At 43.6% G+C, this 27,523-nt stretch overlaps 28 non-coding genes across 28 annotated transcripts; all 28 read left to right on the top strand.

Moving 5' to 3' along the window:
* Positions 1-410: 410 nt before the first annotated feature.
* TRNAL-CAG (transfer RNA leucine (anticodon CAG)) lies at positions 411-493 on the top strand. Its single transcript has one exon. It is a non-coding gene; the product is annotated as a tRNA-Leu (tRNA).
* A 191-nt stretch (positions 494-684) lies between these two features.
* Positions 685-767, top strand: TRNAL-AAG (transfer RNA leucine (anticodon AAG)). The gene has a single exon. It is a non-coding gene; the product is annotated as a tRNA-Leu (tRNA).
* Positions 768-2,506: 1,739 nt separating this feature from the next.
* On the top strand, positions 2,507-2,589 carry TRNAL-CAG (transfer RNA leucine (anticodon CAG)). The gene has a single exon. It is a non-coding gene; the product is annotated as a tRNA-Leu (tRNA).
* Positions 2,590-2,780: 191 nt separating this feature from the next.
* On the top strand, positions 2,781-2,863 carry TRNAL-AAG (transfer RNA leucine (anticodon AAG)). Its single transcript has one exon. It is a non-coding gene; the product is annotated as a tRNA-Leu (tRNA).
* A 1,024-nt stretch (positions 2,864-3,887) lies between these two features.
* On the top strand, positions 3,888-3,970 carry TRNAL-UAG (transfer RNA leucine (anticodon UAG)). The gene has a single exon. It is a non-coding gene; the product is annotated as a tRNA-Leu (tRNA).
* Positions 3,971-4,876: 906 nt separating this feature from the next.
* On the top strand, positions 4,877-4,959 carry TRNAL-AAG (transfer RNA leucine (anticodon AAG)). Its single transcript has one exon. It is a non-coding gene; the product is annotated as a tRNA-Leu (tRNA).
* A 1,024-nt stretch (positions 4,960-5,983) lies between these two features.
* On the top strand, positions 5,984-6,066 carry TRNAL-UAG (transfer RNA leucine (anticodon UAG)). The gene has a single exon. It is a non-coding gene; the product is annotated as a tRNA-Leu (tRNA).
* A 632-nt stretch (positions 6,067-6,698) lies between these two features.
* Positions 6,699-6,781, top strand: TRNAL-CAG (transfer RNA leucine (anticodon CAG)). The gene has a single exon. It is a non-coding gene; the product is annotated as a tRNA-Leu (tRNA).
* Positions 6,782-6,972: 191 nt separating this feature from the next.
* On the top strand, positions 6,973-7,055 carry TRNAL-AAG (transfer RNA leucine (anticodon AAG)). The gene has a single exon. It is a non-coding gene; the product is annotated as a tRNA-Leu (tRNA).
* A 1,024-nt stretch (positions 7,056-8,079) lies between these two features.
* TRNAL-UAG (transfer RNA leucine (anticodon UAG)) lies at positions 8,080-8,162 on the top strand. Its single transcript has one exon. It is a non-coding gene; the product is annotated as a tRNA-Leu (tRNA).
* Positions 8,163-9,068: 906 nt separating this feature from the next.
* On the top strand, positions 9,069-9,151 carry TRNAL-AAG (transfer RNA leucine (anticodon AAG)). Its single transcript has one exon. It is a non-coding gene; the product is annotated as a tRNA-Leu (tRNA).
* A 1,024-nt stretch (positions 9,152-10,175) lies between these two features.
* On the top strand, positions 10,176-10,258 carry TRNAL-UAG (transfer RNA leucine (anticodon UAG)). Its single transcript has one exon. It is a non-coding gene; the product is annotated as a tRNA-Leu (tRNA).
* A 632-nt stretch (positions 10,259-10,890) lies between these two features.
* Positions 10,891-10,973, top strand: TRNAL-CAG (transfer RNA leucine (anticodon CAG)). The gene has a single exon. It is a non-coding gene; the product is annotated as a tRNA-Leu (tRNA).
* A 191-nt stretch (positions 10,974-11,164) lies between these two features.
* TRNAL-AAG (transfer RNA leucine (anticodon AAG)) lies at positions 11,165-11,247 on the top strand. Its single transcript has one exon. It is a non-coding gene; the product is annotated as a tRNA-Leu (tRNA).
* A 1,024-nt stretch (positions 11,248-12,271) lies between these two features.
* TRNAL-UAG (transfer RNA leucine (anticodon UAG)) lies at positions 12,272-12,354 on the top strand. The gene has a single exon. It is a non-coding gene; the product is annotated as a tRNA-Leu (tRNA).
* Positions 12,355-12,986: 632 nt separating this feature from the next.
* Positions 12,987-13,069, top strand: TRNAL-CAG (transfer RNA leucine (anticodon CAG)). Its single transcript has one exon. It is a non-coding gene; the product is annotated as a tRNA-Leu (tRNA).
* A 192-nt stretch (positions 13,070-13,261) lies between these two features.
* TRNAL-AAG (transfer RNA leucine (anticodon AAG)) lies at positions 13,262-13,344 on the top strand. The gene has a single exon. It is a non-coding gene; the product is annotated as a tRNA-Leu (tRNA).
* Positions 13,345-14,368: 1,024 nt separating this feature from the next.
* On the top strand, positions 14,369-14,451 carry TRNAL-UAG (transfer RNA leucine (anticodon UAG)). Its single transcript has one exon. It is a non-coding gene; the product is annotated as a tRNA-Leu (tRNA).
* Positions 14,452-15,083: 632 nt separating this feature from the next.
* On the top strand, positions 15,084-15,166 carry TRNAL-CAG (transfer RNA leucine (anticodon CAG)). Its single transcript has one exon. It is a non-coding gene; the product is annotated as a tRNA-Leu (tRNA).
* A 191-nt stretch (positions 15,167-15,357) lies between these two features.
* Positions 15,358-15,440, top strand: TRNAL-AAG (transfer RNA leucine (anticodon AAG)). Its single transcript has one exon. It is a non-coding gene; the product is annotated as a tRNA-Leu (tRNA).
* A 1,024-nt stretch (positions 15,441-16,464) lies between these two features.
* On the top strand, positions 16,465-16,547 carry TRNAL-UAG (transfer RNA leucine (anticodon UAG)). The gene has a single exon. It is a non-coding gene; the product is annotated as a tRNA-Leu (tRNA).
* A 632-nt stretch (positions 16,548-17,179) lies between these two features.
* Positions 17,180-17,262, top strand: TRNAL-CAG (transfer RNA leucine (anticodon CAG)). The gene has a single exon. It is a non-coding gene; the product is annotated as a tRNA-Leu (tRNA).
* A 192-nt stretch (positions 17,263-17,454) lies between these two features.
* Positions 17,455-17,537, top strand: TRNAL-AAG (transfer RNA leucine (anticodon AAG)). Its single transcript has one exon. It is a non-coding gene; the product is annotated as a tRNA-Leu (tRNA).
* Positions 17,538-19,276: 1,739 nt separating this feature from the next.
* TRNAL-CAG (transfer RNA leucine (anticodon CAG)) lies at positions 19,277-19,359 on the top strand. Its single transcript has one exon. It is a non-coding gene; the product is annotated as a tRNA-Leu (tRNA).
* A 192-nt stretch (positions 19,360-19,551) lies between these two features.
* On the top strand, positions 19,552-19,634 carry TRNAL-AAG (transfer RNA leucine (anticodon AAG)). Its single transcript has one exon. It is a non-coding gene; the product is annotated as a tRNA-Leu (tRNA).
* Positions 19,635-21,647: 2,013 nt separating this feature from the next.
* Positions 21,648-21,730, top strand: TRNAL-AAG (transfer RNA leucine (anticodon AAG)). Its single transcript has one exon. It is a non-coding gene; the product is annotated as a tRNA-Leu (tRNA).
* Positions 21,731-22,754: 1,024 nt separating this feature from the next.
* TRNAL-UAG (transfer RNA leucine (anticodon UAG)) lies at positions 22,755-22,837 on the top strand. The gene has a single exon. It is a non-coding gene; the product is annotated as a tRNA-Leu (tRNA).
* A 3,001-nt stretch (positions 22,838-25,838) lies between these two features.
* Positions 25,839-25,921, top strand: TRNAL-AAG (transfer RNA leucine (anticodon AAG)). Its single transcript has one exon. It is a non-coding gene; the product is annotated as a tRNA-Leu (tRNA).
* Positions 25,922-27,523: the final 1,602 nt, after the last annotated feature.

The following is a 27,523-nucleotide window of genomic DNA, read 5'->3' as shown; positions in this document are numbered from 1 at the left end:
CTGGCCAGACAGGCCATGCAAATAGGGAAGAATGCCTAGCATCTGGTAGACAGTTGGACTCCAGCACACTTACGGCAATTTCCTCAGGGCTGTGATCAGGGGCTGCTTAGATTTGCGTATTCCACCCTATGTTGTGACATTGAAATTCCTTGTTGAATTTGCTTTAGCTAGCCAAGAGGTGGCTGTTGACTCAATTTCAAAGCAGCTTTGGGCCTTTCAAGTGGCTGGTTAATAGCACTTTCTCTTTGTTTGCCTTAAAGGTCTAAAGAGTTCTTCATAGGTACTGCTCTCTATGGATTGTTCAAAGATCTGTTGGAAGTACTTATAATAGGATAAATAAATTGAGGGCATGCCTTTTCGGTACCCCACTTGCATGGCTGTCTGGCCTGTGGAAGGTTCCACAAATGCAAGTCAGGATGGCCGAGTGGTCTAAGGCGCTGCGTTCAGGTCGCAGTCTTTTCTGGAGGCGTGGGTTCAAATCCCACTTCTGACAATTGTGTGTTTACTCTACTTTTTTCTTGAGAGAGAAAAAATCTGATCATTTCCCTCACATGGGCTTATATGGTTGTCTACTTGGAAAAGTGCAGTGAGTTTTTTTCTTGCTCTAGCCACTCATGACCTAAGATGTGTGCTTTTTTTGGTTCACAATATCTTTCCCTCTCTGTAGATGATCAAGTAAATGTGGTCAGGATGGCCGAGTGGTCTAAGGCGATGCGTTAAGGCCGCAGTCTCTCCTGGAGGCGTGGGTTCGAATCCCACTTCTGACAAAACTTTAAGTCCATTTTGTCTCTGAGTTCTTTTAGAATCTCAGCTAAAAATTGGCAGTGCATATAATATCTGAATAAGTAACAAACTTCAGTTTCAACTGCAAATTAATTTGCCCAATTCTGTCTTCAAGCTCGTATAATATTCTTCTAGCACTCGTCGTGTTTTATGTGTTTTTTGGGGGGTGCTTAAAAAGTCCCTTTTATTAATGAAATGGGTTACATTCAGTCTTGTGATATTTTTGGTTTCCAATAAGTAGATTGTTAATTTTATGTAACCTCATTTTCTAATGCTCCATTCAAGAGATGTTTCCACTATGAAATGCAGAGCAAGGGGAAAGAGCACAAGTGATAGAGCGAGTGAGTGAGAAGGGGTGTTGAGGAAGGAGAGAATGAAACAAAGACAGAGTGAGTGAACGGCAGGTAGGCCTAGAAGAGGAGACTAGAAGTGAAGGCGACATACTTTTCCATGCTTTTGACCTCCCACCCATCCCAAACCGACCACAAACGTACCATCTATGCAACGTTGGTATGCAGAAATTCACGCCTCAGCCAGTGAGGGTAAGTCCCAGGCCAGGGGCTAGAGAGCAAAAGACTGCATGTGCTCAGACGTTCCCTGCTAGGGACAGTTGATCTGAAACAAGGTCTGCTCTCTTGTATCCAGCAAGGATCTAGAAATCCTGCATGAATCTGCAAGGCACAATGACAGCATACATTTGCATAATATGCCCCACATTCTGCCTTCCTACTTCCTGTGCAGTAGTTGTTTGTGTAGAGAGAGAGGTCGCAGGCAAGGTAATTTTGTGAGTAGGATACAGGACCCTAAATAGCTGGTGAGAGGTATGAGGTATTTTAAAAGCATAAAAATTGTACACCTGTGAAATGAAATGCTTTCACATGTGATCTTCTGTGTTTATTGTCCTGTGCATAAAGTTGCACCTTGTGTTTGAAGGTTTAAATTATTTCAGGCTTGCATGGAGGCAGAAATTTCTGAGTGACTTTTATACATTTCTTAAGACTCTGCACTGTCAGGATGGCCGAGTGGTCTAAGGCGCTGTGTTTAGGCTGCGGTCTCCTCTGGAGGCGTGGGTTCGAATCCCACTTCTGACATGACTTTTGGAGATGTAATCTCCTTTTTCAGGTTAACATCTGATGGAAGTTGCATCTGTTGGTCTTCACCTGGGATGTGATTCCGTCCTCATCTAGTCAAGAGAGCTGGGGTTTCTCATATATTTCGGTTGTATAAAGTCTTGCTGACAAAGTGCAGTCCTTACTATATGAGCATAGGACCCATGTAAGAGCTCATCTGGAAGAGTCATGCTCTTGTATGCCCTGGCCAGACAGGCCATGCAAATATGGAAGAATGCCTAGCATCTGGTAGACAGTTGGACTCCAGCACACTTACGGCAATTTCCTCAGGGCTGTGATCAGGGGCTGCTTAGATTTGCGTATTCCACCCTATGTTGTGACATTGAAATTCCTTGTTGAATTTGCTTTAGCTAGCCAAGAGGTGGCTGTTGACTCAATTTCAAAGCAGCTTTGGGCCTTTCAAGTGGCTGGTTAATAGCACTTTCTCTTTGTACGCCTTAAAGGTCTAAAGAGTTCTTCATAGGTACTGCTCTCTATGGATTGTTCAAAGATCTGTTGGAAGTACTTATAATAGGATAAATAAATTGAGGGCATGCCTTTTCGGTACCCCACTTGCATGGCTGTCTGGCCTGTGGAAGGTTCCACGAATGCAAGTCAGGATGGCCGAGTGGTCTAAGGCGCTGCGTTCAGGTCGCAGTCTCTTCTGGAGGCGTGGGTTCAAATCCCACTTCTGACAATTGTGTGTTTACTCTACTTTTTTCTTGGGAGAGAAAAAATCAGATCATTTCCCTCACATGGGCTTATATGGTTGTCTACTTGGAAAAGTGCAGTGAGTTTTTTTCTTGCTCTAGCCACTCATGACCTAAGTTGTGTGCTTTTTTTGGTTCACAATATCTTTCCCTCTCTGTAGATGATCAAGCAAATGTGGTCAGGATGGCCGAGTGGTCTAAGGCGCTGCGTTAAGACCGCAGTCTCTCCTGGAGGCGTGGGTTCGAATCCCACTTCTGACAAAACTTTAAGTCCATTTTGTCTCTGAGTTCTTTTAGAATCTCAGCTAAAAATTGGCAGTGCATATAATATCTGAATAAGTAACAAACTTCAGTTTCAACTGCAAATTAATTTGCCCAATTCTGTCTTCAAGCTCGTATAATATTCTTCTAGCACTCGTGGTGTTTTATGTCTTTTTTGGGGGGTGCTTAAAAAGTCCCTTTTATTAATGAAATGGGTTACATTCAGTCTTGTGATATTTTTGGTTTCCAATAAGTAGATTGTTAATTTTATGTAACCTCATTTTCTAATGCTCCATTCAAGAGATGTTTCCACTATGAAATGCAGAGCAAGGGGAAAGAGCACAAGTGATAGAGCGAGTGAGTGAGAAGGGGTGTTGAGGAAGGAGAGAATGAAACAAAGACAGAGTGAGTGAACGGCAGGTAGGCCTAGAAGAGGAGACTAGAAGTGAAGGCGACATACTTTTCCATGCTTTTGACCTCCCACCCATCCCAAACCGACCACAAACGTACCATCTATGCAACGTTGGTATGCAGAAATTCACGCCTCAGCCAGTGAGGGTAAGTCCCAGGCCAGGGGCTAGAGAGCAAAAGACTGCATGTGCTCAGACGTTCCCTGCTAGGGACAGTTGATCTGAAACAAGGTCTGCTCTCTTGTATCCAGCAAGGATCTAGAAATCCTGCATGAATCTGCAAGGCACAATGACAGCATACATTTGCATAATATGCCCCACCTTCTGCCTTCCTACTTCCTGTGCAGTAGTTGTTTGTGTAGAGAGAGAGGTCGCAGGCAAGGTAATTTTGTGAGTAGGATACAGGACCCTAAATAGCTGGTGAGAGGTATGAGGTATTTTAAAAGCATAAAAATTGTACACCTGTGAAATGAAATGCTTTCACATGTGATCTTCTGTGTTTATTGTCCTGTGCATAAAGTTGCACCTTGTGTTTGAAGGTTTAAATTATTTCAGGCTTGCATGGAGGCAGAAATTTCTGAGTGACTTTTATACATTTCTTAAGACTCTGCACTGTCAGGATGGCCGAGTGGTCTAAGGTGCTGTGTTTAGGACGCAGTCTCCTCTGGAGGCGTGGGTTCGAATCCCACTTCTGACATGACTTTTGGAGATGTAATCTCCTTTTTCAGGTTAACATCTGATGGAAGTTGCATCTGTTGGTCTTCACCTGGGATGTGATTCCGTCCTCATCTAGTCAAGAGAGCTGGGGTTTCTCATATATTTCGGTTGTATAAAGTCTTGCTGACAAAGTGCAGTCCTTACTATATGAGCATAGGACCCATGTAAGAGCTCATCTGGAAGAGTCATGCTCTTGTATGCCCTGGCCAGACAGGCCATGCAAATATGGAAGAATGCCTAGCATCTGGTAGACAGTTGGACTCCAGCACACTTACGGCAATTTCCTCAGGGCTGTGATCAGGGGCTGCTTAGATTTGCGTATTCCACCCTATGTTGTGACATTGAAATTCCTTGTTGAATTTGCTTTAGCTAGCCAAGAGGTGGCTGTTGACTCAATTTCAAAGCAGCTTTGGGCCTTTCAAGTGGCTGGTTAATAGCACTTTCTCTTTGTACGCCTTAAAGGTCTAAAGAGTTCTTCATAGGTACTGCTCTCTATGGATTGTTCAAAGATCTGTTGGAAGTACTTATAATAGGATAAATAAATTGAGGGCATGCCTTTTCGGTACCCCACTTGCATGGCTGTCTGGCCTGTGGAATGTTCCACAAATGCAAGTCAGGATGGCCGAGTGGTCTAATGCGCTGCGTTCAGGTCGCAGTCTCTTCTGGAGGCGTGGGTTCAAATCCCACTTCTGACAATTGTGTGTTTACTCTACTTTTTTCTTGGGAGAGAAAAAATCAGATCATTTCCCTCACATGGGCTTATATGGATGTCTACTTGGAAAAGTGCAGTGAGTTTTTTTCTTGCTCTAGCCACTCATGACCTAAGTTGTGTGCTTTTTTTGGTTCACAATATCTTTCCCTCTCTGTAGATGATCAAGCAAACGTGGTCAGGATGGCCGAGTGGTCTAAGGCGCTGCGTTAAGGCCGCAGTCTCTCCTGGAGGCGTGGGTTCGAATCCCACTTCTGACAAAACTTTAAGTCCATTTTGTCTCTGAGTTCTTTTAGAATCTCAGCTAAAAATTGGCAGTGCATATAATATCTGAATAAGTAACAAACTTCAGTTTCAACTGCAAATTAATTTGCCCAATTCTGTCTTCAAGCTCGTATAATATTCTTCTAGCACTCGTGGTGTTTTATGTGTTTTTTGGGGGGTGCTTAAAAAGTCCCTTTTATTAATGAAATGGGTTACATTCAGTCTTGTGATATTTTTGGTTTCCAATAAGTAGATTGTTAATTTTATGTAACCTCATTTTCTAATGCTCCATTCAAGAGATGTTTCCACTATGAAATGCAGAGCAAGGGGAAAGAGCACAAGTGATAGAGCGAGTGAGTGAGAAGGGGTGTTGAGGAAGGAGAGAATGAAACAAAGACAGAGTGAGTGAACGGCAGGTTGGCCTAGAAGAGGAGACTAGAAGTGAAGGCGACATACTTTTCCCTGCTTTTGACCTCCCACCCATCCCAAACCGACCACAAACGTACCATCTATGCAACGTTGGTATGCAGAAATTCACGCCTCAGCCAGTGAGGGTAAGTCCCAGGCCAGGGGCTAGAGAGCAAAAGACTGCATGTGCTCAGACGTTCCCTGCTAGGGACAGTTGATCTGAAACAAGGTCTGCTCTCTTGTATCCAGCAAGGATCTAGAAATCCTGCATGAATCTGCAAGGCACAATGACAGCATACATTTGCATAATATGCCCCACCTTCTGCCTTCCTACTTCCTGTGCAGTAGTTGTTTGTGTAGAGAGAGAGGTCGCAGGCAAGGTAATTTTGTGAGTAGGATACAGGACCCTAAATAGCTAGTGAGAGGTATGAGGTATTCTAAAAGCATAAACATTGTACACCTGTGAAATGAAATGCTTTCACATGTGATCTTCTGTGTTTATTGTCCTGTGCATAAAGTTGCACCTTGTGTTTGAAGGTTTAAATTATTTCAGGCTTGCATGGAGGCAGAAATTTCTGAGTGACTTTTATACATTTCTTAAGACTCTGCACTGTCAGGATGGCCGAGTGGTCTAAGGCGCTGTGTTTAGGCCGCAGTCTCCTCTGGAGGCGTGGGTTCGAATCCCACTTCTGACATGACTTTTGGAGATGTAATCTCCTTTTTCAGGTTAACATCTGATGGAAGTTGCATCTGTTGGTCTTCACCTGGGATGTTATTCCGTCCTCATCTAGTCAAGAGAGCTGGGGTTTCTCATATATTTCGGTTGTATAAAGTCTTGCTGACAAAGTGCAGTCCTTACTATATGAGCATAGGACCCATGTAAGAGCTCATATGGAAGAGTCATGCTCTTGTATGCCCTGGCCAGACAGGCCATGCAAATATGGAAGAATGCCTAGCATCTGGTAGACAGTTGGACTCCAGCACACTTACGGCAATTTCCTCAGGGCTGTGATCAGGGGCTGCTTAGATTTGCGTATTTCACCTTATGTTGTGACATTGAAATTCCTTGTTGAATTTGCTTTAGCTAGCCAAGAGGTGGCTGTTGACTCAATTTCAAAGCAGCTTTGTTCCGTTCAAGTGGCTGGTTAATAGCACTTTCTCTTTGTACGCCTTAAAGGTCTAAAGAGTTCTTCATAGGTACTGCTCTCTATGGATTGTTCAAAGATCTGTTGGAAGTACTTATAATAGGATAAATAAATTGAGGGCATGCCGTTTCGGTACCCCACTTGCATGGCTGTCTGGCCTGTGGAAGGTTCCACAAATGCAAGTCAGGATGGCCGAGTGGTCTAAGGCGCTGCGTTCAGGTCGCAGTCTCTTCTGGAGGCGTGGGTTCAAATCCCACTTCTGACAATTGTGTGTTTACTCTACTTTTTTCTTGAGAGAGAAAAAATCTGATCATTTCCCTCACATGGGCTTATATGGTTGTCTACTTGGAAAAGTGCAGTGAGTTTTTTTCTTGCTCTAGCCACTCATGACCTAAGATGTGTGCTTTTTTTGGTTCACAATATCTTTCCCTCTCTGTAGATGATCAAGCAAATGTGGTCAGGATGGCCGAGTGGTCTAAGGCGCTGCGTTAAGGCCGCAGTCTCTCCTGGAGGCGTGGGTTCGAATCCCACTTCTGACAAAACTTTAAGTCCATTTTGTCTCTGAGTTCTTTTAGAATCTCAGCTAAAAATTGGCAGTGCATATAATATCTGAATAAGTAACAAACTTCAGTTTCAACTGCAAATTAATTTGCCCAATTCTGTCTTCAAGCTCGTATAATATTCTTCTAGCACTCGTCGTGTTTTATGTGTTTTTTGGGGGGTGCTTAAAAAGTCCCTTTTATTAATGAAATGGGTTACATTCAGTCATGTGATATTTTTGGTTTCCAATAAGTAGATTGTTAATTTTATGTAACCTCATTTTCTAATGCTCCATTCAAGAGATGTTTCCACTATGAAATGCAGAGCAAGGGGAAAGAGCACAAGTGATAGAGCGAGTGAGTGAGAAGGGGTGTTGAGGAAGGAGAGAATGAAACAAAGACAGAGTGAGTGAACGGCAGGTAGGCCTAGAAGAGGAGACTAGAAGTGAAGGCGACATACTTTTCCATGCTTTTGACCTCCCACCCATCCCAAACCGACCACAAACGTACCATCTATGCAACGTTGGTATGCAGAAATTCACGCCTCAGCCAGTGAGGGTAAGTCCCAGGCCAGGGGCTAGAGAGCAAAAGACTGCATGTGCTCAGACGTTCCCTGCTAGGGACAGTTGATCTGAAACAAGGTCTGCTCTCTTGTATCCAGCAAGGATCTAGAAATCCTGCATGAATCTGCAAGGCACAATGACAGCATACATTTGCATAATATGCCCCACCTTCTGCCTTCCTACTTCCTGTGCAGTAGTTGTTTGTGTAGAGAGAGAGGTCGCAGGCAAGGTAATTTTGTGAGTAGGATACAGGACCCTAAATAGCTGGTGAGAGGTATGAGGTATTTTAAAAGCATAAAAATTGTACACCTGTGAAATGAAATGCTTTCACATGTGATCTTCTGTGTTTATTGTCCTGTGCATAAAGTTGCACCTTGTGTTTGAAGGTTTAAATTATTTCAGGCTTGCATGGAGGCAGAAATTTCTGAGTGACTTTTATACATTTCTTAAGACTCTGCACTGTCAGGATGGCCGAGTGGTCTAAGGTGCTGTGTTTAGGACGCAGTCTCCTCTGGAGGCGTGGGTTCGAATCCCACTTCTGACATGACTTTTGGAGATGTAATCTCCTTTTTCAGGTTAACATCTGATGGAAGTTGCATCTGTTGGTCTTCACCTGGGATGTGATTCCGTCCTCATCTAGTCAAGAGAGCTGGGGTTTCTCATATATTTCGGTTGTATAAAGTCTTGCTGACAAAGTGCAGTCCTTACTATATGAGCATAGGACCCATGTAAGAGCTCATCTGGAAGAGTCATGCTCTTGTATGCCCTGGCCAGACAGGCCATGCAAATATGGAAGAATGCCTAGCATCTGGTAGACAGTTGGACTCCAGCACACTTACGGCAATTTCCTCAGGGCTGTGATCAGGGGCTGCTTAGATTTGCGTATTCCACCCTATGTTGTGACATTGAAATTCCTTGTTGAATTTGCTTTAGCTAGCCAAGAGGTGGCTGTTGACTCAATTTCAAAGCAGCTTTGGGCCTTTCAAGTGGCTGGTTAATAGCACTTTCTCTTTGTACGCCTTAAAGGTCTAAAGAGTTCTTCATAGGTACTGCTCTCTATGGATTGTTCAAAGATCTGTTGGAAGTACTTATAATAGGATAAATAAATTGAGGGCATGCCTTTTCGGTACCCCACTTGCATGGCTGTCTGGCCTGTGGAATGTTCCACAAATGCAAGTCAGGATGGCCGAGTGGTCTAATGCGCTGCGTTCAGGTCGCAGTCTCTTCTGGAGGCGTGGGTTCAAATCCCACTTCTGACAATTGTGTGTTTACTCTACTTTTTTCTTGGGAGAGAAAAAATCAGATCATTTCCCTCACATGGGCTTATATGGATGTCTACTTGGAAAAGTGCAGTGAGTTTTTTTCTTGCTCTAGCCACTCATGACCTAAGTTGTGTGCTTTTTTTGGTTCACAATATCTTTCCCTCTCTGTAGATGATCAAGCAAACGTGGTCAGGATGGCCGAGTGGTCTAAGGCGCTGCGTTAAGGCCGCAGTCTCTCCTGGAGGCGTGGGTTCGAATCCCACTTCTGACAAAACTTTAAGTCCATTTTGTCTCTGAGTTCTTTTAGAATCTCAGCTAAAAATTGGCAGTGCATATAATATCTGAATAAGTAACAAACTTCAGTTTCAACTGCAAATTAATTTGCCCAATTCTGTCTTCAAGCTCGTATAATATTCTTCTAGCACTCGTGGTGTTTTATGTGTTTTTTGGGGGGTGCTTAAAAAGTCCCTTTTATTAATGAAATGGGTTACATTCAGTCTTGTGATATTTTTGGTTTCCAATAAGTAGATTGTTAATTTTATGTAACCTCATTTTCTAATGCTCCATTCAAGAGATGTTTCCACTATGAAATGCAGAGCAAGGGGAAAGAGCACAAGTGATAGAGCGAGTGAGTGAGAAGGGGTGTTGAGGAAGGAGAGAATGAAACAAAGACAGAGTGAGTGAACGGCAGGTTGGCCTAGAAGAGGAGACTAGAAGTGAAGGCGACATACTTTTCCCTGCTTTTGACCTCCCACCCATCCCAAACCGACCACAAACGTACCATCTATGCAACGTTGGTATGCAGAAATTCACGCCTCAGCCAGTGAGGGTAAGTCCCAGGCCAGGGGCTAGAGAGCAAAAGACTGCATGTGCTCAGACGTTCCCTGCTAGGGACAGTTGATCTGAAACAAGGTCTGCTCTCTTGTATCCAGCAAGGATCTAGAAATCCTGCATGAATCTGCAAGGCACAATGACAGCATACATTTGCATAATATGCCCCACCTTCTGCCTTCCTACTTCCTGTGCAGTAGTTGTTTGTGTAGAGAGAGAGGTCGCAGGCAAGGTAATTTTGTGAGTAGGATACAGGACCCTAAATAGCTAGTGAGAGGTATGAGGTATTCTAAAAGCATAAACATTGTACACCTGTGAAATGAAATGCTTTCACATGTGATCTTCTGTGTTTATTGTCCTGTGCATAAAGTTGCACCTTGTGTTTGAAGGTTTAAATTATTTCAGGCTTGCATGGAGGCAGAAATTTCTGAGTGACTTTTATACATTTCTTAAGACTCTGCACTGTCAGGATGGCCGAGTGGTCTAAGGCGCTGTGTTTAGGCCGCAGTCTCCTCTGGAGGCGTGGGTTCGAATCCCACTTCTGACATGACTTTTGGAGATGTAATCTCCTTTTTCAGGTTAACATCTGATGGAAGTTGCATCTGTTGGTCTTCACCTGGGATGTTATTCCGTCCTCATCTAGTCAAGAGAGCTGGGGTTTCTCATATATTTCGGTTGTATAAAGTCTTGCTGACAAAGTGCAGTCCTTACTATATGAGCATAGGACCCATGTAAGAGCTCATATGGAAGAGTCATGCTCTTGTATGCCCTGGCCAGACAGGCCATGCAAATATGGAAGAATGCCTAGCATCTGGTAGACAGTTGGACTCCAGCACACTTACGGCAATTTCCTCAGGGCTGTGATCAGGGGCTGCTTAGATTTGCGTATTTCACCTTATGTTGTGACATTGAAATTCCTTGTTGAATTTGCTTTAGCTAGCCAAGAGGTGGCTGTTGACTCAATTTCAAAGCAGCTTTGTTCCGTTCAAGTGGCTGGTTAATAGCACTTTCTCTTTGTACGCCTTAAAGGTCTAAAGAGTTCTTCATAGGTACTGCTCTCTATGGATTGTTCAAAGATCTGTTGGAAGTACTTATAATAGGATAAATAAATTGAGGGCATGCCGTTTCGGTACCCCACTTGCATGGCTGTCTGGCCTGTGGAAGGTTCCACAAATGCAAGTCAGGATGGCCGAGTGGTCTAAGGCGCTGCGTTCAGGTCGCAGTCTCTTCTGGAGGCGTGGGTTCAAATCCCACTTCTGACAATTGTGTGTTTACTCTACTTTTTTCTTGAGAGAGAAAAAATCTGATCATTTCCCTCACATGGGCTTATATGGTTGTCTACTTGGAAAAGTGCAGTGAGTTTTTTTCTTGCTCTAGCCACTCATGACCTAAGATGTGTGCTTTTTTTGGTTCACAATATCTTTCCCTCTCTGTAGATGATCAAGCAAATGTGGTCAGGATGGCCGAGTGGTCTAAGGCGCTGCGTTAAGGCCGCAGTCTCTCCTGGAGGCGTGGGTTCGAATCCCACTTCTGACAAAACTTTAAGTCCATTTTGTCTCTGAGTTCTTTTAGAATCTCAGCTAAAAATTGGCAGTGCATATAATATCTGAATAAGTAACAAACTTCAGTTTCAACTGCAAATTAATTTGCCCAATTCTGTCTTCAAGCTCGTATAATATTCTTCTAGCACTCGTCGTGTTTTATGTGTTTTTTGGGGGGTGCTTAAAAAGTCCCTTTTATTAATGAAATGGGTTACATTCAGTCTTGTGATATTTTTGGTTTCCAATAAGTAGATTGTTAATTTTATGTAACCTCATTTTCTAATGCTCCATTCAAGAGATGTTTCCACTATGAAATGCAGAGCAAGGGGAAAGAGCACAAGTGATAGAGCGAGTGAGTGAGAAGGGGTGTTGAGGAAGGAGAGAATGAAACAAAGACAGAGTGAGTGAACGGCAGGTAGGCCTAGAAGAGGAGACTAGAAGTGAAGGCGACATACTTTTCCATGCTTTTGACCTCCCACCCATCCCAAACCGACCACAAACGTACCATCTATGCAACGTTGGTATGCAGAAATTCACGCCTCAGCCAGTGAGGGTAAGTCCCAGGCCAGGGGCTAGAGAGCAAAAGACTGCATGTGCTCAGACGTTCCCTGCTAGGGACAGTTGATCTGAAACAAGGTCTGCTCTCTTGTATCCAGCAAGGATCTAGAAATCCTGCATGAATCTGCAAGGCACAATGACAGCATACATTTGCATAATATGCCCCACCTTCTGCCTTCCTACTTCCTGTGCAGTAGTTGTTTGTGTAGAGAGAGAGGTCGCAGGCAAGGTAATTTTGTGAGTAGGATACAGGACCCTAAATAGCTGGTGAGAGGTATGAGGTATTTTAAAAGCATAAAAATTGTACACCTGTGAAATGAAATGCTTTCACATGTGATCTTCTGTGTTTATTGTCCTGTGCATAAAGTTGCACCTTGTGTTTGAAGGTTTAAATTATTTCAGGCTTGCATGGAGGCAGAAATTTCTGAGTGACTTTTATACATTTCTTAAGACTCTGCACTGTCAGGATGGCCGAGTGGTCTAAGGCGCTGTGTTTAGGCCGCAGTCTCCTCTGGAGGCGTGGGTTCGAATCCCACTTCTGACATGACTTTTGGAGATGTAATCTCCTTTTTCAGGTTAACATCTGATGGAAGTTGCATCTGTTGGTCTTCACCTGGGATGTGATTCCGTCCTCATCTAGTCAAGAGAGCTGGGGTTTCTCATATATTTCGGTTGTATAAAGTCTTGCTGACAAAGTGCAGTCCTTACTATATGAGCATAGGACCCATGTAAGAGCTCATCTGGAAGAGTCATGCTCTTGTATGCCCTGGCCAGACAGGCCATGCAAATATGGAAGAATGCCTAGCATCTGGTAGACAGTTGGACTCCAGCACACTTACGGCAATTTCCTCAGGGCTGTGATCAGGGGCTGCTTAGATTTGCGTATTCCACCCTATGTTGTGACATTGAAATTCCTTGTTGAATTTGCTTTAGCTAGCCAAGAGGTGGCTGTTGACTCAATTTCAAAGCAGCTTTGGGCCTTTCAAGTGGCTGGTTAATAGCACTTTCTCTTTGTACGCCTTAAAGGTCTAAAGAGTTCTTCATAGGTACTGCTCTCTATGGATTGTTCAAAGATCTGTTGGAAGTACTTATAATAGGATAAATAAATTGAGGGCATGCCTTTTCGGTACCCCACTTGCATGGCTGTCTGGCCTGTGGAAGGTTCCTCAAATGCAAGTCAGGATGGCCGAGTGGTCTAAGGCGCTGCGTTCAGGTCGCAGTCTCTTCTGGAGGCGTGGGTTCAAATCCCACTTCTGACAATTGTGTGTTTACTCTACTTTTTTCTTGAGAGAGAAAAAAATCTGATCATTTCCCTCACATGGGCTTATATGGTTGTCTACTTGGAAAAGTGCAGTGAGTTTTTTTCTTGCTCTAGCCACTCATGACCTAAGATGAGTGCTTTTTTTGGTTCACAATATCTTTCCCTCTATGTAGATGATCAAGCAAATGTGGTCAGGATGGCCGAGTGGTCTAAGGCGCTGCGTTAAGGCCGCAGTCTCTCCTGGAGGCGTGGGTTCGAATCCCACTTCTGACAAAACTTTAAGTCCATTTTGTCTCTGAGTTCTTTTAGAATCTCAGCTAAAAATTGGCAGTGCATATAATATCTGAATAAGTAACAAACTTCAGTTTCAACTGCAAATTAATTTGCCCAATTCTGTCTTCAAGCTCGTATAATATTCTTCTAGCACTCGTGGTGTTTTATGTGTTTTTTGGGGGGTGCTTAAAAAGTCCCTTTTATTAATGAAATGGGTTACATTCAGTCTTGTGATATTTTTGGTTTCCAATAAGTAGATTGTTAATTTTATGTAACCTCATTTTCTAATGCTCCATTCAAGAGATGTTTCCACTATGAAATGCAGAGCAAGGGGAAAGAGCACAAGTGATAGAGCGAGTGAGTGAGAAGGGGTGTTGAGGAAGGAGAGAATGAAACAAAGACAGAGTGAGTGAACGGCAGGTAGGCCTAGAAGAGGAGACTAGAAGTGAAGGCGACATACTTTTCCCTGCTTTTGACCTCCCACCCATCCCAAACCGACCACAAACGTACCATCTATGCAACGTTGGTATGCAGAAATTCACGCCTCAGCCAGTGAGGGTAAGTCCCAGGCCAGGGGCTAGAGAGCAAAAGACTGCATGTGCTCAGACGTTCCCTGCTAGGGACAGTTGATCTGAAACAAGGTCTGCTCTCTTGTATCCAGCAAGGATCTATAAATCCTGCATGAATCTGCAAGGCACAATGACAGCATACATTTGCATAATATGCCCCACCTTCTGCCTTCCTACTTCCTGTGCAGTAGTTGTTTGTGTAGAGAGAGAGGTCGCAGGCAAGGTAATTTTGTGAGTAGGATACAGGACCCTAAATAGCTGGTGAGAGGTATGAGGTATTCTAAAAGCATAAAAATTGTACACCTGTGAAATGAAATGCTTTCACATGTGATCTTCTGTGTTTATTGTCCTGTGCATAAAGTTGCACCTTGTGTTTGAAGGTTTAAATTATTTCAGGCTTGCATGGAGGCAGAAATTTCTGAGTGACTTTTATACATTTCTTAAGACTCTGCACTGTCAGGATGGCCGAGTGGTCTAAGGCGCTGTGTTTAGGCCGCAGTCTCCTCTGGAGGCGTGGGTTCGAATCCCACTTCTGACATGACTTTTGGAGATGTAATCTCCTTTTTCAGGTTAACATCTGATGGAAGTTGCATCTGTTGGTCTTCACCTGGGATGTTATTCCGTCCTCATCTAGTCAAGAGAGCTGGGGTTTCTCATATATTTCGGTTGTATAAAGTCTTGCTGACAAAGTGCAGTCCTTACTATATGAGCATAGGACCCATGTAAGAGCTCATATGGAAGAGTCATGCTCTTGTATGCCCTGGCCAGACAGGCCATGCAAATATGGAAGAATGCCTAGCATCTGGTAGACAGTTGGACTCCAGCACACTTACGGCAATTTCCTCAGGGCTGTGATCAGGGGCTGCTTAGATTTGCGTATTTCACCTTATGTTGTGACATTGAAATTCCTTGTTGAATTTGCTTTAGCTAGCCAAGAGGTGGCTGTTGACTCAATTTCAAAGCAGCTTTGTTCCGTTCAAGTGGCTGGTTAATAGCACTTTCTCTTTGTACGCCTTAAAGGTCTAAAGAGTTCTTCATAGGTACTGCTCTCTATGGATTGTTCAAAGATCTGTTGGAAGTACTTATAATAGGATAAATAAATTGAGGGCATGCCGTTTCGGTACCCCACTTGCATGGCTGTCTGGCCTGTGGAAGGTTCCACAAATGCAAGTCAGGATGGCCGAGTGGTCTAAGGCGCTGCGTTCAGGTCGCAGTCTCTTCTGGAGGCGTGGGTTCAAATCCCACTTCTGACAATTGTGTGTTTACTCTACTTTTTTCTTGAGAGAGAAAAAATCTGATCATTTCCCTCACATGGGCTTATATGGTTGTCTACTTGGAAAAGTGCAGTGAGTTTTTTTCTTGCTCTAGCCACTCATGACCTAAGATGTGTGCTTTTTTTGGTTCACAATATCTTTCCCTCTCTGTAGATGATCAAGCAAATGTGGTCAGGATGGCCGAGTGGTCTAAGGCGCTGCGTTAAGGCCGCAGTCTCTCCTGGAGGCGTGGGTTCGAATCCCACTTCTGACAAAACTTTAAGTCCATTTTGTCTCTGAGTTCTTTTAGAATCTCAGCTAAAAATTGGCAGTGCATATAATATCTGAATAAGTAACAAACTTCAGTTTCAACTGCAAATTAATTTGCCCAATTCTGTCTTCAAGCTCGTATAATATTCTTCTAGCACTCGTCGTGTTTTATGTGTTTTTTGGGGGGTGCTTAAAAAGTCCCTTTTATTAATGAAATGGGTTACATTCAGTCTTGTGATATTTTTGGTTTCCAATAAGTAGATTGTTAATTTTATGTAACCTCATTTTCTAATGCTCCATTCAAGAGATGTTTCCACTATGAAATGCAGAGCAAGGGGAAAGAGCACAAGTGATAGAGCGAGTGAGTGAGAAGGGGTGTTGAGGAAGGAGAGAATGAAACAAAGACAGAGTGAGTGAACGGCAGGTAGGCCTAGAAGAGGAGACTAGAAGTGAAGGCGACATACTTTTCCATGCTTTTGACCTCCCACCCATCCCAAACCGACCACAAACGTACCATCTATGCAACGTTGGTATGCAGAAATTCACGCCTCAGCCAGTGAGGGTAAGTCCCAGGCCAGGGGCTAGAGAGCAAAAGACTGCATGTGCTCAGACGTTCCCTGCTAGGGACAGTTGATCTGAAACAAGGTCTGCTCTCTTGTATCCAGCAAGGATCTAGAAATCCTGCATGAATCTGCAAGGCACAATGACAGCATACATTTGCATAATATGCCCCACCTTCTGCCTTCCTACTTCCTGTGCAGTAGTTGTTTGTGTAGAGAGAGAGGTCGCAGGCAAGGTAATTTTGTGAGTAGGATACAGGACCCTAAATAGCTGGTGAGAGGTATGAGGTATTTTAAAAGCATAAAAATTGTACACCTGTGAAATGAAATGCTTTCACATGTGATCTTCTGTGTTTATTGTCCTGTGCATAAAGTTGCACCTTGTGTTTGAAGGTTTAAATTATTTCAGGCTTGCATGGAGGCAGAAATTTCTGAGTGACTTTTATACATTTCTTAAGACTCTGCACTGTCAGGATGGCCGAGTGGTCTAAGGCGCTGTGTTTAGGCCGCAGTCTCCTCTGGAGGCGTGGGTTCGAATCCCACTTCTGACATGACTTTTGGAGATGTAATCTCCTTTTTCAGGTTAACATCTGATGGAAGTTGCATCTGTTGGTCTTCACCTGGGATGTGATTCCGTCCTCATCTAGTCAAGAGAGCTGGGGTTTCTCATATATTTCGGTTGTATAAAGTCTTGCTGACAAAGTGCAGTCCTTACTATATGAGCATAGGACCCATGTAAGAGCTCATCTGGAAGAGTCATGCTCTTGTATGCCCTGGCCAGACAGGCCATGCAAATATGGAAGAATGCCTAGCATCTGGTAGACAGTTGGACTCCAGCACACTTACGGCAATTTCCTCAGGGCTGTGATCAGGGGCTGCTTAGATTTGCGTATTCCACCCTATGTTGTGACATTGAAATTCCTTGTTGAATTTGCTTTAGCTAGCCAAGAGGTGGCTGTTGACTCAATTTCAAAGCAGCTTTGGGCCTTTCAAGTGGCTGGTTAATAGCACTTTCTCTTTGTACGCCTTAAAGGTCTAAAGAGTTCTTCATAGGTACTGCTCTCTATGGATTGTTCAAAGATCTGTTGGAAGTACTTATAATAGGATAAATAAATTGAGGGCATGCCTTTTCGGTACCCCACTTGCATGGCTGTCTGGCCTGTGGAAGGTTCCTCAAATGCAAGTCAGGATGGCCGAGTGGTCTAAGGCGCTGCGTTCAGGTCGCAGTCTCTTCTGGAGGCGTGGGTTCAAATCCCACTTCTGACAATTGTGTGTTTACTCTACTTTTTTCTTGAGAGAGAAAAAAATCTGATCATTTCCCTCACATGGGCTTATATGGTTGTCTACTTGGAAAAGTGCAGTGAGTTTTTTTCTTGCTCTAGCCACTCATGACCTAAGATGAGTGCTTTTTTTGGTTCACAATATCTTTCCCTCTATGTAGATGATCAAGCAAATGTGGTCAGGATGGCCGAGTGGTCTAAGGCGCTGCGTTAAGGCCGCAGTCTCTCCTGGAGGCGTGGGTTCGAATCCCACTTCTGACAAAACTTTAAGTCCATTTTGTCTCTGAGTTCTTTTAGAATCTCAGCTAAAAATTGGCAGTGCATATAATATCTGAATAAGTAACAAACTTCAGTTTCAACTGCAAATTAATTTGCCCAATTCTGTCTTCAAGCTCGTATAATATTCTTCTAGCACTCGTGGTGTTTTATGTGTTTTTTGGGGGGTGCTTAAAAAGTCCCTTTTATTAATGAAATGGGTTACATTCAGTCTTGTGATATTTTTGGTTTCCAATAAGTAGATTGTTAATTTTATGTAACCTCATTTTCTAATGCTCCATTCAAGAGATGTTTCCACTATGAAATGCAGAGCAAGGGGAAAGAGCACAAGTGATAGAGCGAGTGAGTGAGAAGGGGTGTTGAGGAAGGAGAGAATGAAACAAAGACAGAGTGAGTGAACGGCAGGTAGGCCTAGAAGAGGAGACTAGAAGTGAAGGCGACATACTTTTCCCTGCTTTTGACCTCCCACCCATCCCAAACCGACCACAAACGTACCATCTATGCAACGTTGGTATGCAGAAATTCACGCCTCAGCCAGTGAGGGTAAGTCCCAGGCCAGGGGCTAGAGAGCAAAAGACTGCATGTGCTCAGACGTTCCCTGCTAGGGACAGTTGATCTGAAACAAGGTCTGCTCTCTTGTATCCAGCAAGGATCTATAAATCCTGCATGAATCTGCAAGGCACAATGACAGCATACATTTGCATAATATGCCCCACCTTCTGCCTTCCTACTTCCTGTGCAGTAGTTGTTTGTGTAGAGAGAGAGGTCGCAGGCAAGGTAATTTTGTGAGTAGGATACAGGACCCTAAATAGCTGGTGAGAGGTATGAGGTATTCTAAAAGCATAAAAATTGTACACCTGTGAAATGAAATGCTTTCACATGTGATCTTCTGTGTTTATTGTCCTGTGCATAAAGTTGCACCTTGTGTTTGAAGGTTTAAATTATTTCAGGCTTGCATGGAGGCAGAAATTTCTGAGTGACTTTTATACATTTCTTAAGACTCTGCACTGTCAGGATGGCCGAGTGGTCTAAGGCGCTGTGTTTAGGCCGCAGTCTCCTCTGGAGGCGTGGGTTCGAATCCCACTACTGACATGACTTTTGGAGATGTAATCTCCTTTTTCAGGTTAACATCTGATGGAAGTTGCATCTGTTGGTCTTCACCTAGGATGTGATTCCGTCCTCATCTAGTCAAGAGAGCTGGGGTTTCTCATATATTTCGGTTGTATAAAGTCTTGCTGACAAAGTGCAGTCCTTACTATATGAGCATAGGACCCATGTAAGAGCTCATCTGGAAGAGTCATGCTCTTGTATGCCCTGGCCAGACAGGCCATGCAAATATGGAAGAATGCCTAGCATCTGGTAGACAGTTGGACTCCAGCACACTTACGGCAATTTCCTCAGGGCTGTGAGCAGGGGCTGCTTAGATTTGCGTATTCCACCCTATGTTGTGACATTGAAATTCCTTGTTGAATTTGCTTTAGCTAGCCAAGAGGTGGCTGTTGACTCAATTTCAAAGCAGCTTTGGGCCTTTCAAGTGGCTGGTTAATAGCACTTTCTCTTTGTACGCCTTAAAGGTCTAAAGAGTTCTTCATAAGTACTGCTCTCTATGGATTGTTCAAAGATCTGTTGGAAGTACTTATAATAGGATAAATAAATTGAGGGCATGCCTTTTCGGTACCCCACTTGCATGGCTGTCTGGCCTGTGGAAGGTTCCACAAATGCAAGTCAGGATGGCCGAGTGGTCTAAGGCGCTGCGTTCAGGTCGCAGTCTCTTCTGGAGGCGTGGGTTCAAATCCCACTTCTGACAATTGTGTGTTTACTCTACTTTTTTCTTGAGAGAGAAAAAAATCTGATCATTTCCCTCACATGGGCTTATATGGTTGTCTACTTGGAAAAGTGCAGTGAGTTTTTTTCTTGCTCTAGCCACTCATGACCTAAGATGAGTGCTTTTTTTGGTTCACAATATCTTTCCCTCTATGTAGATGATCAAGCAAATGTGGTCAGGATGGCCGAGTGGTCTAAGACGCTGCGTTAAGGCCGCAGTCTCTCCTGGAGGCGTGGGTTCGAATCCCACTTCTGACAAAACTTTAAGTCCATTTTGTCTCTGAGTTCTTTTAGAATCTCAGCTAAAAATTGGCAGTGCATATAATATCTGAATAAGTAACAAACTTCAGTTTCAACTGCAAATTAATTTGCCCAATTCTGTCTTCAAGCTCGTATAATATTCTTCTAGCACTCGTGGTGTTTTATGTGTTTTTTGGGGGGTGCTTAAAAAGTCCCTTTTATTAATGAAATGGGTTACATTCAGTCTTGTGATATTTTTGGTTTCCAATAAGTAGATTGTTAATTTTATGTAACCTCATTTTCTAATGCTCCATTCAAGAGATGTTTCCACTATGAAATGCAGAGCAAGGGGAAAGAGCACAAGTGATAGAGCGAGTGAGTGAGAAGGGGTGTTGAGGAAGGAGAGAATGAAACAAAGACAGAGTGAGTGAACGGCAGGTAGGCCTAGAAGAGGAGACTAGAAGTGAAGGCGACATACTTTTCCCTGCTTTTGACCTCCCACCCATCCCAAACCGACCACAAACGTACCATCTATGCAACGTTGGTATGCAGAAATTCACGCCTCAGCCAGTGAGGGTAAGTCCCAGGCCAGGGGCTAGAGAGCAAAAGACTGCATGTGCTCAGACGTTCCCTGCTAGGGACAGTTGATCTGAAACAAGGTCTGCTCTCTTGTATCCAGCAAGGATCTATAAATCCTGCATGAATCTGCAAGGCACAATGACAGCATACATTTGCATAATATGCCCCACCTTCTGCCTTCCTACTTCCTGTGCAGTAGTTGTTTGTGTAGAGAGAGAGGTCGCAGGCAAGGTAATTTTGTGAGTAGGATACAGGACCCTAAATAGCTGGTGAGAGGTATGAGGTATTCTAAAAGCATAAAAATTGTACACCTGTGAAATGAAATGCTTTCACATGTGATCTTCTGTGTTTATTGTCCTGTGCATAAAGTTGCACCTTGTGTTTGAAGGTTTAAATTATTTCAGGCTTGCATGGAGGCAGAAATTTCTGAGTGACTTTTATACATTTCTTAAGACTCTGCACTGTCAGGATGGCCGAGTGGTCTAAGGCGCTGTGTTTAGGCCGCAGTCTCCTCTGGAGGCGTGGGTTCGAATCCCACTACTGACATGACTTTTGGAGATGTAATCTCCTTTTTCAGGTTAACATCTGATGGAAGTTGCATCTGTTGGTCTTCACCTAGGATGTGATTCCGTCCTCATCTAGTCAAGAGAGCTGGGGTTTCTCATATATTTCGGTTGTATAAAGTCTTGCTGACAAAGTGCAGTCCTTACTATATGAGCATAGGACCCATGTAAGAGCTCATCTGGAAGAGTCATGCTCTTGTATGCCCTGGCCAGACAGGCCATGCAAATATGGAAGAATGCCTAGCATCTGGTAGACAGTTGGACTCCAGCACACTTACGGCAATTTCCTCAGGGCTGTGAGCAGGGGCTGCTTAGATTTGCGTATTCCACCCTATGTTGTGACATTGAAATTCCTTGTTGAATTTGCTTTAGCTAGCCAAGAGGTGGCTGTTGACTCAATTTCAAAGCAGCTTTGGGCCTTTCAAGTGGCTGGTTAATAGCACTTTCTCTTTGTACGCCTTAAAGGTCTAAAGAGTTCTTCATAAGTACTGCTCTCTATGGATTGTTCAAAGATCTGTTGGAAGTACTTATAATAGGATAAATAAATTGAGGGCATGCCTTTTCGGTACCCCACTTGCATGGCTGTCTGGCCTGTGGAAGGTTCCACAAATGCAAGTCAGGATGGCCGAGTGGTCTAAGGCGCTGCGTTCAGGTCGCAGTCTTTTCTGGAGGCGTGGGTTCAAATCCCACTTCTCACAATTGTGTGTTTACTCTACTTTTTTCTTGAGAGAGAAAAAATCTGATCATTTCCCTCACATGGGCTTATATGGTTGTCTACTTGGAAAAGTGCAGTGAGTTTTTTTCTTGCTCTAGCCACTCATGACCTAAGATGTGTGCTTTTTTTGGTTCACAATATCTTTCCCTCTCTGTAGATGATCAAGCAAATGTGGTCAGGATGGCCGAGTGGTCTAAGGCGCTGCGTTAAGGCCGCAGTCTCTCCTGGAGGCGTGGGTTCGAATCCCACTTCTGACAAAACTTTAAGTCCATTTTGTCTCTGAGTTCTTTTAGAATCTCAGCTAAAAATTGGCAGTGCATATAATATCTGAATAAGTAACAAACTTCAGTTTCAACTGCAAATTAATTTGCCCAATTCTGTCTTCAAGCTCGTATAATATTCTTCTAGCACTCGTGGTGTTTTATGTGTTTTTTGGGGGGTGCTTAAAAAGTCCCTTTTATTAATGAAATGGGTTACATTCAGTCTTGTGATATTTTTGGTTTCCAATAAGTAGATTGTTAATTTTATGTAACCTCATTTTCTAATGCTCCATTCAAGAGATGTTTCCACTATGAAATGCAGAGCAAGGGGAAAGAGAACAAGTGATAGAGCGAGTGAGTGAGAAGGGGTGTTGAGGAAGGAGAGAATGAAACAAAGACAGAGTGAGTGAACGGCAGGTAGGCCTAGAAGAGGAGACTAGAAGTGAAGGCGACATACTTTTCCATGCTTTTGACCTCCCACCCATCCCAAACCGACCACAAACGTACCATCTATGCAACGTTGGTATGCAGAAATTCACGCCTCAGCCAGTGAGGGTAAGTCCCAGGCCAGGGGCTAGAGAGCAAAAGACTGCATGTGCTCAGACGTTCCCTGCTAGGGACAGTTGATCTGAAACAAGGTCTGCTCTCTTGTATCCAGCAAGGATCTAGAAATCCTGCATGAATCTGCAAGGCACAATGACAGCATACATTTGCATAATATGCCCCACATTCTGCCTTCCTACTTCCTGTGCAGTAGTTGTTTGTGTAGAGAGAGAGGTCGCAGGCAAGGTAATTTTGTGAGTAGGATACAGGACCCTAAATAGCTGGTGAGAGGTATGAGGTATTTTAAAAGCATAAAAATTGTACACCTGTGAAATGAAATGCTTTCACATGTGATCTTCTGTGTTTATTGTCCTGTGCATAAAGTTGCACCTTGTGTTTGAAGGTTTAAATTATTTCAGGCTTGCATGGAGGCAGAAATTTCTGAGTGACTTTTATACATTTCTTAAGACTCTGCACTGTCAGGATGGCCGAGTGGTCTAAGGCGCTGTGTTTAGGCTGCAGTCTCCTCTGGAGGCGTGGGTTCGAATCCCACTTCTGACATGACTTTTGGAGATGTAATCTCCTTTTTCAGGTTAACATCTGATGGAAGTTGCATCTGTTGGTCTTCACCTGGGATGTGATTCCGTCCTCATCTAGTCAAGAGAGCTGGGGTTTCTCATATATTTCGGTTGTATAAAGTCTTGCTGACAAAGTGCAGTCCTTACTATATGAGCATAGGACCCATGTAAGAGCTCATCTGGAAGAGTCATGCTCTTGTATGTCCTGGCCAGACAGGCCATGCAAATATGGAAGAATGCCTAGCATCTGGTAGACAGTTGGACTCCAGCACACTTACGGCAATTTCCTCAGGGCTGTGATCAGGGGCTGCTTAGATTTGCGTATTCCACCCTATGTTGTGACATTGAAATTCCTTGTTGAATTTGCTTTAGCTAGCCAAGAGGTGGCTGTTGACTCAATTTCAAAGCAGCTTTGGGCCTTTCAAGTGGCTGGTTAATAGCACTTTCTCTTTGTACGCCTTAAAGGTCTAAAGAGTTCTTCATAGGTACTGCTCTCTATGGATTGTTCAAAGATCTGTTGGAAGTACTTATAATAGGATAAATAAATTGAGGGCATGCCTTTTCGGTACCCCACTTGCATGGCTGTCTGGCCTGTGGAAGGTTCCACAAATGCAAGTCAGGATGGCCGAGTGGTCTAATGCGCTGCGTTCAGGTCGCAGTCTCTTCTGGAGGCATGGGTTCAAATCCCACTTCTGACAAATGTGTGTTTACTCTACTTTTTTCTTGGGAGAGAGAAAATCAGATCATTTCCCTCACATGGGCTTATATGGATGTCTACTTGGAAAAGTGCAGTGAGTTTTTTTCTTGCTCTAGCCACTCATGACCTAAGTTGTGTGCTTTTTTTGGTTCACAATATCTTTCCCTCTCTGTAGATGATCAAGCAAATGTGGTCAGGATGGCTGAGTGGTCTAAGGCGCTGCGTTAAGGCCGCAGTCTCTCCTGGAGGCTTGGGTTCGAATCCCACTTCTGACAAAACTTTAAGTCCATTTTGTCTCTGAGTTCTTTAGAATCTCAGCTAAAAATTGGCAGTGCATATAATATCTGAATAAGTAACAAACTTCAGTTTCAACTGCAAATTAATTTGCCCAATTCTGTCTTCAAGCTCGTATAATATTCTTCTAGCACTCGTGGTGTTTTATGTGTTTTTTGGGGGGTGCTTAAAAAGTCCCTTTTATTAATGAAATGGGTTACATTCAGTCTTGTGATATTTTTGGTTTCCAATAAGTAGATTGTTAATTTTATGTAACCTCATTTTCTAATGCTCCATTCAAGAGATGTTTCCACTATGAAATGCAGAGCAAGGGGAAAGAGCACAAGTGATAGAGCGAGTGAGTGAGAAGGGGTGTTGAGGAAGGAGAGAATGAAACAAAGACAGAGTGAGTGAACGGCAGGTTGGCCTAGAAGAGGAGACTAGAAGTGAAGGCGACATACTTTTCCCTGCTTTTGACCTCCCACCCATCCCAAACCGACCACAAACGTACCATCTATGCAACGTTGGTATGCAGAAATTCACACCTCAGCCAGTGAGGGTAAGTCCCAGGCCAGGGGCTAGAGAGCAAAAGACTGCATGTGCTCAGACGTTCCCTGCTAGGGACAGTTGATCTGAAACAAGGTCTGCTCTCTTGTATCCAGCAAGGATCTAGAAATCCTGCATGAATCTGCAAGGCACAATGACAGCATACATTTGCATAATATGCCCCACCTTCTGCCTTCCTACTTCCTGTGCAGTAGTTGTTTGTGTAGAGAGAGAGGTCGCAGGCAAGGTAATTTTGTGAGTAGGATACAGGACCCTAAATAGCTAGTGAGAGGTATGAGGTATTCTAAAAGCATAAAAATTGTACACCTGTGAAATGAAATGCTTTCACATGTGATCTTCTGTGTTTATTGTCCTGTGCATAAAGTTGCACCTTGTGTTTGAAGGTTTAAATTATTTCAGGCTTGCATGGAGGCAGAAATTTCTGAGTGACTTTTATACATTTCTTAAGACTCTGCACTGTCAGGATGGCCAAGTGGTCTAAGGCGCTGTGTTTAGGCCGCAGTCTCCTCTGGAGGCGTGGGTTCGAATTCCACTTCTGACATGACTTTTGGAGATGTAATCTCCTTTTTCAGGTTAACATCTGATGGAAGTTGCATCTATTGGTCTTCACCTGGGATGTGATTCCGTCCTCATCTAGTCAAGAGAGCTGGGGTTTCTCATATATTTCGGTTGTATAAAGTCTTGCTGACAAAGTGCAGTCCTTACTATATGAGCATAGGACCCATGTAAGAGCTCATCTGGAAGAGTCATGCTCTTGTATGCCCTGGCCAGACAGGCCATGCAAATATGGAAGAATGCCTAGCATCTGGTAGACAGTTGGACTCCAGCACACTTACGGCAATTTCCTCAGTGCTGTGATCAGGGGCTGCTTAGATTTGCGTATTCCACCCTATGTTGTGACATTGAAATTCCTTGTTGAATTTGCTTTAGCTAGCCAAGAGGTGGCTGTTGACTCAATTTCAAAGCAGCTTTGGGCCTTTCAAGTGGCTGGTTAATAGCACTTTCTCTTTGTACGCCTTAAAGGTCTAAAGAGTTCTTCATAGGTACTGCTCTCTATGGATTGTTCAAAGATCTGTTGGAAGTACTTATAATAGGATAAATAAATTGAGGGCATGCCTTTTCGGTACCCCACTTGCATGGCTGTCTGGCCTGTGGAAGGTTCCACAAATGCAAGTCAGGATGGCCGAGTGGTCTAAGGCGCTGCGTTCAGGTCTCAGTCTCTTCTGGAGGCGTGGGTTCAAATCCCACTTCTGACAATTGTGTGTTTACTCTACTTTTTTCTTGGAAGAGAAAAAATCAGATAATTTCCCTCACATGGGCTTATATGGTTGTCTACTTGGAAAAGTGCAGTGATTTTTTTTCTTGCTCTAGCCACTCATGACCTAAGTTGTGTGCTTTTTTTGGTTCACAATATCTTTCCCTCTCTGTAGATGATCAAGCAAATGTGGTCAGGATGGCCGAGTGGTCTAAGGCGCTGCGTTAAGGCCGCAGTCTCTCCTGGAGGCGTGGGTTCGAATCCCACTTCTGACAAAACTTTAAGTCCATTTTGTCTCTGAGTTCTTTTAGAATCTCAGCTAAAAATTGGCAGTGCATATAATATCTGAATAAGTAACAAACTTCAGTTTCAACTGCAAATTAATTTGCCCAATTCTGTCTTCAAGCTCGTATAATATTCTTCTAGCACTCGTGGTGTTTTATGTGTTTTTTGGGGGGTGCTTAAAAAGTCCCTTTTATTAATGAAATGGGTTACATTCAGTCTTGTGATATTTTTGGTTTCCAATAAGTAGATTGTTAATTGTATGTAACCTCATTTTCTAATGCTCCATTCAAGAGATGTTTCCACTATGAAATGCAGAGCAAGGGGAAAGAGCACAAGTGATAGAGCGAGTGAGTGAGAAGGGGTGTTGAGGAAGGAGAGAATGAAACAAAGACAGAGTGAGTGAACGGCAGGTAGGCCTAGAAGAGGAGACTAGAAGTGAAGGCGACATACTTTTCCCTGCTTTTGACCTCCCACCCATCCCAAACCGACCACAAACGTACCATCTATGCAACGTTGGTATGCAGAAATTCACGCCTCAGCCAGTGGGGGTAAGTCCCAGGCCAGGGGCTAGAGAGCAAAAGACTGCATGTGCTCAGACGTTCCCTGCTAGGGACAGTTGATCTGAAACAAGGTCTGCTCTCTTGTATCCAGCAAGGATCTAGAAATCCTGCATGAATCTGCAAGGCACAATGACAGCATACATTTGCATAATATGCCCCACCTTCTGCCTTCCTACTTCCTGTGCAGTAGTTGTTTGTGTAGAGAGAGAGGTCGCAGGCAAGGTAATTTTGTGAGTAGGATACAGGACCCTAAATAGCTGGTGAGAGGTATGAGGTATTCTAAAAGCATAAAAATTGTACACCTGTGAAATGAAATGCTTTCACATGTGATCTTCTGTGTTTATTGTCCTGTGCATAAAGTTGCACCTTGTGTTTGAAGGTTTAAATTATTTCAGGCTTGCATGGAGGCAGAAATTTCTGAGTGACTTTTATACATTTCTTAAGACTCTGCACTGTCAGGATGGCCGAGTGGTCTAAGGCGCTGTGTTTAGTCTGCAGTCTCCTCTGGAGGCGTGGGTTCGAATCCCACTTCTGACATGACTTTTGGAGATGTAATCTCCTTTTTCAGGTTAACATCTGATGGAAGCTGCATCTGTTGGTCTTCACCTGGGATGTGATTCCGTCCTCATCTAGTCAAGAGAGCTGGGGTTTCTCATATATTTCGGTTGTATAAAGTCTTGCTGACAAAGTGCAGTCCTTACTATATGAGCATAGGACCCATGTAAGAGCTCATCTGGAAGAGTCATGCTCTTGTATGCCCTGGCCAGACAGGCCATGCAAATATGGAAGAATGCCTAGCATCTGGTAGACAGTTGGACTCCAGCACACTTACGGCAATTTCCTCAGGGCTGTGATCAGGGGCTGCTTAGATTTGCGTATTCCACCCTATGTTGTGACATTGAAATTCCTTGTTGAATTTGCTTTAGCTAGCCAAGAGGTGGCTGTTGACTCAATTTCAAAGCAGCTTTGGGCCTTTCAAGTGGCTGGTTAATAGCACTTTCTCTTTGTACGCCTTAAAGGTCTAAAGAGTTC

Source organism: Lissotriton vulgaris, chromosome 8, assembly GCF_964263255.1.
Source record: "Lissotriton vulgaris chromosome 8, aLisVul1.2, whole genome shotgun sequence".
Lineage (NCBI taxonomy): Eukaryota > Metazoa > Chordata > Amphibia > Caudata > Salamandridae > Lissotriton > Lissotriton vulgaris.
This window is presented reverse-complemented; position numbering and strand designations above follow the sequence as displayed.